At 41.2% G+C, this 9816-nt stretch overlaps 1 long non-coding RNA gene across 1 annotated transcript; it reads left to right on the top strand.

Annotated features, from left to right (window-relative positions):
* Positions 1-5803: 5803 nt before the first annotated feature.
* On the top strand, positions 5804-8381 carry LOC115940560 (uncharacterized). The gene is made up of 2 exons (XR_004075299.2): positions 5804-6032; positions 6667-8381. It is a non-coding gene; the product is annotated as an uncharacterized LOC115940560 (long non-coding RNA).
* The last annotated feature ends 1435 nt before the right edge of the window (positions 8382-9816 follow it).

Below are 9816 nucleotides of genomic sequence, written 5' to 3'. Positions count from 1 at the left end.
GCCCCGCATCGGGCTCCCTGCTTGGCGGGAAGCCTGCTTCTCCCTCTCCCACTCCCCCTGCTTGTGTTCCCTCTCTCGCTGTGTCTCTCTCTGTCAAATAAATCAATAAAATCTTTAAAAAAAAAAAAAATTTAGGGGCGCCTGGGTGGTGCAGTCAGTTGGGTGTCCAACTCTTGGTTTTGGCTCAGGTCATGATCTCAGGTTTGTGGGATCGAGCCCTGAGTTGGGCTCTGTGCTCAGTGCGGAGTCTGCTTGAGATTCTTTCTTCCTCTCCCTCTGCCCCTCTCCCCACTCTCTCGCTCTATCTCTCAAATAAATAAATAATTCCTTAAAAAAAAATAAACAAAAATTTATTTAACATATGCTGTCTTCAGAGGGACTGAAAACTAAAAACATATTCAAAATTCCCCAAACTATAAGTATTAAAGAAATTTAAATAAACTTTAAGTGTTTATTTTTTGATATATTGATAGCATTTATACTTTGAAAGTCATTAAAAAGCTTAAAACTGCACTAAGAGTTTTGGGGCACCCCATAATGAACACAAATCTACTTCTGTGTAACTTTGACACATTGGTCAAAGTTTTGTCATCTAAATTAAGAAAGATAAGTTTAATTTCTCTTACAGTTTACCCTCAAATATTTATATAGTTTATATTCTGTATATATAGTCTCCTCCAGGCTAGATATCCTTGGGCTAAATATTTTTTATCTTATACATTTCAATAAGCTTTTTATATTATTGACCTCCTATCATTGCTGTTTTAAAATATTACACCTGGAAATGGAAACACTTCTGTACACAGGCTGATTTTTTTTTTTTTTTTTTTAAGATTTTATTTATTTATTTGACAGAGACGTGGAGAGAGAGAGAGCACAGATAGGCAGAGCGGCAAGCAGAGGGAGAGGGAGAGGGAGAAGCCGGCTCCCCCACTGAGCTGGGAACCCGACGCGGGGCTCGATCCCAGGACCCTGAGATCATGACCTGAGCCGAAGGCAGACGCTTAACCAACTGAGCCACCCAGGCGCCCCTGTACACAGGCTGATTATTGTGCACATTTCTTCTTACAGGGTGCTTTATATTTACAAGGGTTTAAGGTGCCATCTCGTACCAGCTTGTTTTGGCCTATAGTCACACCTTCTCTTCTTCTTCAAAGTCTTTTCTTGAGCTCCAGCCTATAATTGTGTGTTTCATTTTTTTAGTAATCTTTTTCATTTTTGTGGTATAAAACACATAAAATTTACCGTCTTAACCATTTTTAAGTGTGCAGTTCAGCAGTGGTAAATATATTCACATTGTTGTGCAACAGGTTTCTAGAACTTCTTCATTTATTGAGCATTTAGGTTTTAAAATTTAATTGTAGACCATATTTGTGTCTATTAAATTTTAGCTTGCTAGTTTTAGCCTAGCATGAGATCCTTTGGAAACTTTAATTTGATCATATAGTAGTACTTGACTATTAGAGTGGTTATTGCTCCAAAGTGATAGACATACGTAATTTGTATGAACTTCCCTTTTATGTCCTTATCTAAGTTTTAATTTAAAAGATTGATCAGGGGATGCCTGGGTGGCTCAGTGGGTGAAGTGTCAGACTCCTGATCTCAGCTCAGGGCCATGAGTTCAAGCCTTGCATTGGGCTCCACACTGGGTGTGGAGCCTTCTTAAAAAAAGAAAGAGAGAGAGAGGGAAAGAAGAAAAAGGAAGGAAAGAAAGAGAGTGAGAGAGAGAGGAAGGAAGGAAGAAGAAAGAAAGAAAGGAGAGAGAGGGAGGGAGGGATTGATCAGGACCAAAGGAATCAATATTTGTTCATCTAATTGTAAAAGTACATAGAACCCAAAAAGGCTAAATTTTTAGTTCCCTTCCTTTCTTTCTATACTAACTGATAATAACTTATTAATTAATATTATTTGTAGTTATTTGGATAGTTATGAATTCACCTACTTATACTGTCATCAACCATTTTTTCTCCACTTTATCCATGATGGATATAAGTATCAAATTCCTCACTAAAATCAAGATACATGTTATGATTTCCTGGTCTAATAACCCTCTCAAAAGAAAATGTTTTGATAAAGCTGGTATGATTTATTCTTATTGCACCTGTGTTGGTTTCTAATGTTCACTATATTTCTTTTTTGTGTTTTTTTTTAAGATTGTATTTATTTATTTGACAGAGAGAGACACAGCGAGAGAGGGAACACAAGCAGGGGGAGTGGTAAAGTAGTAAAATAAAATACAGGAGTAAAAATAACCATTTAAAAATATGAACGCCATTCCTGGCTCAGAGGCTATACAAAAATAGGTTGTAATTTGCCAGCCTCTCTTTAATTTATTAACAAAATCCTTGATAGTTTATAACCTCTTTAAAAAGAATAAATATAGGGGTGCCTGGGTGCCTCAGTCGTTTAGCGTCTGCCTTCGGCTCAGGTCATGATCCCAGGGTCCTGGGATCGAGCCCCGCATCGGGCTCCCTGCTCAGCAGGAAGTCTGCTTCTCCCTCTCCCACTCCCCCTGCTTGTGTTCCCTCTCTCGCTGTGTCTCTCTGTCAAATAAATAAAAAAGAAAAAAAAAAGGCAAAAGAGGGATGCCTAGGTGGCTCAGTTGGTTAAGAGTCTGCCTTCGGCTCAGGTCATGATCCCAGGGTCCTGGGATCGAGCTCCGCATCAGGCTCCCTGCTCAGCAAGTAGCCTGCTTCTCCTCTCCCTCTGCTTGCTGCTCCCCCTGCTTGTGCTCTCTTTGACAAATAAAATCTTAAAAAAAAAAAAGGCAAAAGAATATCATGATGTGATAATTTTACAAAATTTATATTTAATCTATAAATAAAGTTTTATTAGGATACACCGAAGCTCATTCATTTATGCTTTGTCTATGATTGCTTTCATACTACTATAGCAAAGTTGAGTAGTTAAAACAGAGATGAAATGTCTCTCGAAATCTAAAAATTTTTTTTTTCTTAAGATTTTATTTATTTGAGAGAGAGAATGAGGGAGAGAGAGAAGCAGGCTCCCCACTGAGCAGGGAGCCTAACACGGGGCTCGATCCCAGGACCCTGGGGTCATGACCTGAGCCGAAGGCAGATGCTTAACGACTGAGCCACCCAGGCGCCCCTAAAGTCTAAAATGTTTACTACATATTTAGTCCTTTACAGAAAAAGTTTGCTGACCCCTACTACATAGATTCATATCAGCCTCTGACTTCCAGATATTGTACTTTTCAAATCCTTTCTGAAAAGTGTTCCCTGTGTTGAAATTTCTGATAGGTCTTCTAGTCCAGTGGCTCTCAACTAGAGGCAGTTTTGCCTCCTGGGAGACAGCAATTTCTGGAGACATTTCTTGGGTAGAAATGTCTCTACCCACTTAGGTAGTCAAAACTAAGGGTGGGTGGGATACTACTGGTATGTAGTGCGTAGAGGTCAGGGATGCTGCTAAACTTTCTACAGTGCATCGGACAGCCCCCATAAGAAAGAATTACACAGCCCAAAATATGTCAGGAGTGCCGAGATTAAGGGGCGCCTGGCTGGCTCAGTCGGTGGAGCATGCAACTCTTGATCTCAGGGTTTAGGTTTGAGCCCCACATTGGGTGTAGAGATTACTTAAATATAAAATATTAAAAAAAAAAAAGTGCCAAGGTTGAGAAACCTTGCTCTCTTGTCTCAGGTTTCTTCTTGATGATTTTGTAAATCTGAACAAAGTCCCATGTTAGTCCCAGGAATCCATATGAAATATTCTAAAAAGATTAGACATTAGTTAAACTTAGAGCCAGATGATTTGAAACTACTTTGGATTTCATTTATTATAACTAGGGTATGTCTTGCCATGTAATTGAAATCTGGTTATAACAGAAAATTAGGTAGTTAGGTCACTTTTGTGTCCTTGAAGATAGTCTCAGATACCTTATTAATAAAGTGTCAAATGTATCAAATGTAAAAAAAGGAAGTGATGATACTGTCTATGAGGGTGTGGAGTCCTCATGCCCTGTTGGCGGGTGTGGGTTGGTGCACACCCTTCTGGAGAGCATTGGCAGTATATCAAATGAAGGATGTGTGTCTTTCGACTTAGTCCCACTTGAGGAATATACCTGTAAGAAGATAATTTCACAAATACAGACAGGGCGCCTGAGTGGCTCAGTCGGTTAAGCGTCTGCCTTCAGCTCAGGTCATGATCCCAGGACCCTGGGATCGTCAGTGTCAGGGAGCCTGCGTCTCCCTCTGCCTGCCCCTCCCCCTGCTTGTACGTGTGATCTCTCTCTCTCTCTCTCTGTGTCAAATAAATGAATAAAATCCTTTTTAAAAAAGGTTTAAAAAAGTCACATGCTCTACTGACTAAGTCAGCCTGACTGCCCCCCGCCACGTCTTTTTAGACTTCCTGAATCTGGAAAGTTCCTGAATCTTCATATTTCATAACATTGGACACTATTAAAAAGCACAGGTCTGTAAAATCTCCCTCAATTTGGGTTTGTCTAATTATTGAGTTTAGATTCTCCACTTGTGGCAAGAATACCACAAAAGTGTTGCTCAGACCTCCTTATTACGTCAGATCAAGAGACACATGCTGTTGATTAGCTGCCTTACTGGCAGTGTATGATCTTGATCATTTGGTTAAAGTGATGTCTTCGGGGGCGCCTGGGTGGCTCAGTCGTTGGGCGTCTGCCTTCGGCTCGGGTCATGATCCCAGGGTCCTGGGATCGAGCCCCGCATCAGGCTCCCTGCTCGGTGGGAAGCCTGCTTCTCCCTCTCCCACCCCCTCCTGCTTGTGTTCCCTCTCTCGCTGTGTCTCTCTCTGTCAAATAAATAAATAAAATCTTTAGAGAAAAAATAAAGTGATGTCTACAGGTTTCTCAGTGGCAAAGTTATTATTTTACACTTTGAAATTAAGTATTCTGTGGGGAGATACTTGGGACTATGTCAATTAAATACCCAGCACTTAACCAGCACTGTCCCACAGAATTTTGTGTGATAATGGAAATACTCTATAATCAGCACTGTCCAGTATGGTGGTCACTAGCCACATGTGGCTGCCAAACACTTGAAATGTGGGTAGTGCAACCGAGAAACTCAAACCGAGTTTTTATTTAATTTCAATTAACAAATTTAAATGTTCTGTAGCTACATGTACCTAATGACCATAGTATTAGCATTTCAGCATTATATTGTTTTTAGCATCCAGTTATGACTTCCCTGAGTCAGTTATTGTGATGGTTGCCAAATGGTCATTTTCTAATTCCATCATTGTATACATTTTAGTTGGCTTTCTACTCTAAGGAAGAAGTTTTCCTTCACCCCCATTTATAAATCGTGGTAACCGGGGTGCCTGGGTGGCTCAGTTGTTGAAGCATCTGCCTTCGGCTCAGGTCACGGTCCCGGGGTCCTGGGATCGAGCTCTGCATCGGGCTCCCTGCTCGGCCAGAGCCTGCTTCTCCCTCTCCCACTCCTCCTGTTTGTGTTCCCTCTCTCGCTGTGTCTCTCTCTGTCAAATAAAGAAATAAAATCTTAATAAATAAATAGTTGTGACCTATATGCTTATATTTGTCTTTACACATATCTGAATTTGGAGGCCAGTTCACATGTTTTACAGATGGCTACACAGGTCTGCATTTTATTTTTTTTTTTTTTAAGATTTTTATTTATTTATTTATTTGACAGAGAGATAGCACAAGTAGGCAGAGCGGCAGGGAGAGGGAGAAGCAGGCTCTCCACTGAGCAGGGACCCCGATGCGGGGCTCGATCCCAGGACCCTGGGATCATGACCTGAGCTGAAGGCAGCTGCTTAACCGACTGAGCTACCCAGGCACCCCCAGGTCTGCATTTTATAGAATACTTTTGTATGTGATCTTATTACTTACCTTTTTTTTTTTTTTTTTTTTTGAGAGAGAGAGAGATCATGAAGGTGGGGAAGGGCAGAGGGAAAGGAAGAGCGAGAATCTCAAGCCGACTCCCCACCCAGCATGAGCCTGATGCGGGGCTTGATCTCATAATCGTGAGATCACGACCTGAGCCGAAATCAGGAGTTGGTCACTTAACTGAGCCACCCAGGTGCCCCTCTTATTATTTTTTTATAAAAATTGCTATAACGTATCAGTTTAGTCATTAAAATATACATTATATATGTTATATATTATATAATCATGTAATATAATACACATATTTTAATGGCTTACAGTCAGAAATGTTCAGGGGCCCCTGGGTGGCTCAGTGGGTTGGACGTCTGGCTCTTGATTTTGGCTCAGGTTATGATCTCAGGTCATGGGATTGAGCCCCGTGTGGGGCTCTGCACTCAGCGGGGAGTGTGCTTGATATTCTCTCTCCCTCTCCCCCTGCTCTCTCTCTCTCTCAAAATAAATAAATCTTTAAAAAAAAATGTTCAGTAGTTTAACTTGGACACAAAGAGCATATTTTCTCTCTCATTAGATCATGCCAGGTAATTCCAAACAGTAATAGTGGTCTAGGTGGAAATTTCCTGAAGAATTCTGATATGTGGAAAATACTGTACATGAAACAAAGTATATAATTTTGTCTCTAAACAGTTATTTCTGTATAATGAGTAGCTGTTACCCAAATTCTGTTGTCTTAATAAATTTAAAGTTACGTGCTTTCTAGTGCTGTATATTTTCAGTACAGTTCTTCCAAGCTCTCTGAGCGTCACCGTTTATTCTCCCTTTCTTTTTAGGGTAACCTACAGTTGCTGCAGAACTGCTTGGCGGTGTTCAACGGAGACACATAAGCCACACTCCACCTACAGTTAAAAAGGGCTGCCTTCCTTCAGATTTTATTTTTGTTTTCTTAATGGTATTAAGCATTTACTGCTCACTGGAAACAAAAGAAACAGCCGTCAAAGTGCATCTACTCTCCTTTTTTCCGAGAAACCACGGAGCGGCGCTGTCCCTGGGCTCTGCCAGCGTGCGTGGTGGGACGCCGCGCCCCCGCACCTGTGCGCCCCCTGTGGCCGTCGGCCCTCGCCGTGCGTGCCTCCTCTCCCGAAGCCCCAAGTTCAGGCTTGTTTTAAGTAGCCTCTGTAACTGTGTTTATTTTATGAATAGTATTCCTTCTGGCTGCCAGTCTTACTTTTAAGTACTCTCTGAAGTTTAACCCTTTTAAAAACACATTGTTCAAACAAGATAAAGATTGCCCTTACCTTTTTTTGAATTTTGTTTTTAAAAAACATTGTATACCACCTTAGTTCATTCATGTATCCTGGTAAAGCATCTTAATCGGACTTATTTTTAATTAATGAACATTTCTTAGAAGTTTTGGGACAGATTTTATGTAATCTTTGTAAGTATGATTTCTGATGAAAAGCAAATGCATTAGTATGTTTGCCTTAAACTTGTAGACTAAACCAACTATTATCAAATAAAGTGATAACAGTGATAGTTTTTAACTCTGTGGTCATTGTATCACTCTAAAATTTGGAGTAGCTATAATAAATCTACTCCTTTATTCTGCTTTACAGTGCAGGTCTTAGTTTTTCCTTTTTCTTTTTTTAAATGGCATATTGAATGAAGTTCACCAGTCCCTTTACAAAAGGATGAACTGCTTCTCTGTGTGCTTTTAGCCTTTTATAGAAGGTGGAATTGAGCAGAGGCAAGTTAGAAACAGCCATTTCTAAAACACAGGAGCAGACAGAACAGTCTGTTATGGTTTCCTGAATTCTATCTCTAGCTCAGCCAAGGAACCGTGAGACGTGCCATTGAGCCCACTTGATCGTTATACTAGTGTATAAATTGGTATGTAGAGAGAAAGAGTATATAGGGAACAGCATTTGTCGGTGGGGGAAAAATTAGAATATTTGGACTAAAAAGGGTACAAAAAGGATACTAATTGTCAGTAGTCAATTCCAAATATTACTGGTCTTTTTAATGTAAATTAACATCAAGTCATTTCTAATTTAAAATTAGGTTGTGTGGTTTGATTTTTTTCACTAACTTCTCTTCCAGTTGGAAACCACAAGCATTTGGGTTGGTCACCCCTCGTTTAAATTTTCCCAAACCCTGGTTTAGGTCTTAAGGGTAGTCACCATGATTCCGGCCTTGCATGTTCTCTTGCCTTACTGGTGTGCTGGTTAATGTTCTTTCACTGATGTTGTTCCCTGATGCCATTCGAACTTGATTTTTCTGTTGCCTGAGAAATCTCTGTGTTTTGTCCTCCTTCATGTCTCCTTCCCTGGTGAAAATATGCCCGTGCGATGCTCTCCAGTGGGTGAACATGGGCCAGAGAGCCCTAGCTTCTGGATTCTGGTGCAGTCCCTTCGCTGGCTGCCCTTGTGGCCTCAGGCAGGTTCGCTTGACCTCTCTCTGCCTCAGTTTCTCTACTACAAAGGACCTATTGACCTACCTCACAGGGGTGTTGTGAGGATTAATAAACATTGGTACAGTGCTTTGGAAATGTGAAGATGCTGTGTAAATGCTAAGAAATAGTGAGTACACAGGGCGCCTGGGTGGCTCAGTTGGTTGAGCATCTGCCTTCAGCTCAGGTCATGATCCAGGGTCCTGGATCCCTCTGCTCAACGGGGGAGCCTGCTTCTCCCTCTCCCCGCCCCCTGCTCATGCTCGCTCGCTCTCTCAAAGTCTTTTTTTAAAAAAATCAAAATAGCAAGTACAGGGCAGAAAGCTATATACAATGTTCCACATAGCCATCAGCTAATCTGTACCAAAAAGGTCTTTTTGGGGAAAGGGGTAGGAGAGTGCTTCATAGATCCCTTGGTCCCTGGTTTACATTTTTACAGTGTGTGTGTGGGCGGGGGTAGACTGGAAGCAGCAGTTACATATTAGAGCATGTGTGGGAGGGTGCTTAATAAATACACCTATAAATGAGTTGACTACACTATGCAAGGGCCTTCTCATAAAACACTAAGATAAAGAACGTATATTATTCCCTCAAGGACCTACTTCAGGAGAGATTCTACTTCGTACCTCCAGAACAATTGAAATATTCCATAGTTCACTGCTAGTTCCTGATTAAAAAAAACAAACAAAAAAACCCAGCCAGCCTTGGTTTCACTGCTCTTGAGCTGTGGCATTCATTTAACATTTATTGGCTGTCGTATGCCTGGGGGCACAAAGGAGAAACAGGAGGACACCCGGGAGCAGAGACAAAGCCCTGCTATAGGGTTTCCTACAGGGGACACTATGCTCTGACAGGAAGAAAGCGACCTAGGCAGTGAGAATGACCCAGGGTGTGAACAGTGGGGTGGGAACCAGGGGAATGAAGGTTGTGGGTTTTATGTGGTGAGGGTGGAAGATGGCAAGAAAGGAAATTGCAGAAGAAAGTGGGTCACAGCAATTGCACTACTAGGTATTTACCCCAAAGATGCGAATGTAGTGATTCGAAGGGGCACCTGCACCCCAGTGTTTATAGGAACAATGTCCACAATAGCCAAACTATGGAAAGAGCCCCGATGTCCATTGACAGATGAATGGATAAAGAAGTGTATATATACATGGAGTATTACGCAGCCATCAAAAAGATGAAATCTTGCCATTTGCAAGGACATGGAACTAGAGGGTTTTATGCTTAGTGAAGTAAGTCAATCAGAAAGACAATTACATGATCTCACTGATATATGGAATTTAAGAAAACAGGGTCATAGGGGAAGAGAGGAAAAAAGAAAACTAAACCAGAGAGGGAGACAAACCATTAGACTCTTAATCATAGGAAACAAACAGGGTTGCTGTAGGGGAGGGAGATTGATGAATGCGGTAACTGGAAGTTGGACATTAAGGAGAGCATGTGATGTCATGAGCAGTGGGTATTAAGACTGATGAAGCACAGACCTATACCTCTGAAACCAATAATGCATTATATGTTAATTGAATTAAAA

This window comes from Leptonychotes weddellii, unplaced genomic scaffold (genome assembly GCF_054177405.1).
Source record: "Leptonychotes weddellii isolate Sample4059 unplaced genomic scaffold, ASM5417740v2 HiC_scaffold_6580, whole genome shotgun sequence".
Taxonomy (NCBI): Eukaryota; Metazoa; Chordata; class Mammalia; order Carnivora; family Phocidae; genus Leptonychotes; species Leptonychotes weddellii.
This window is presented reverse-complemented; position numbering and strand designations above follow the sequence as displayed.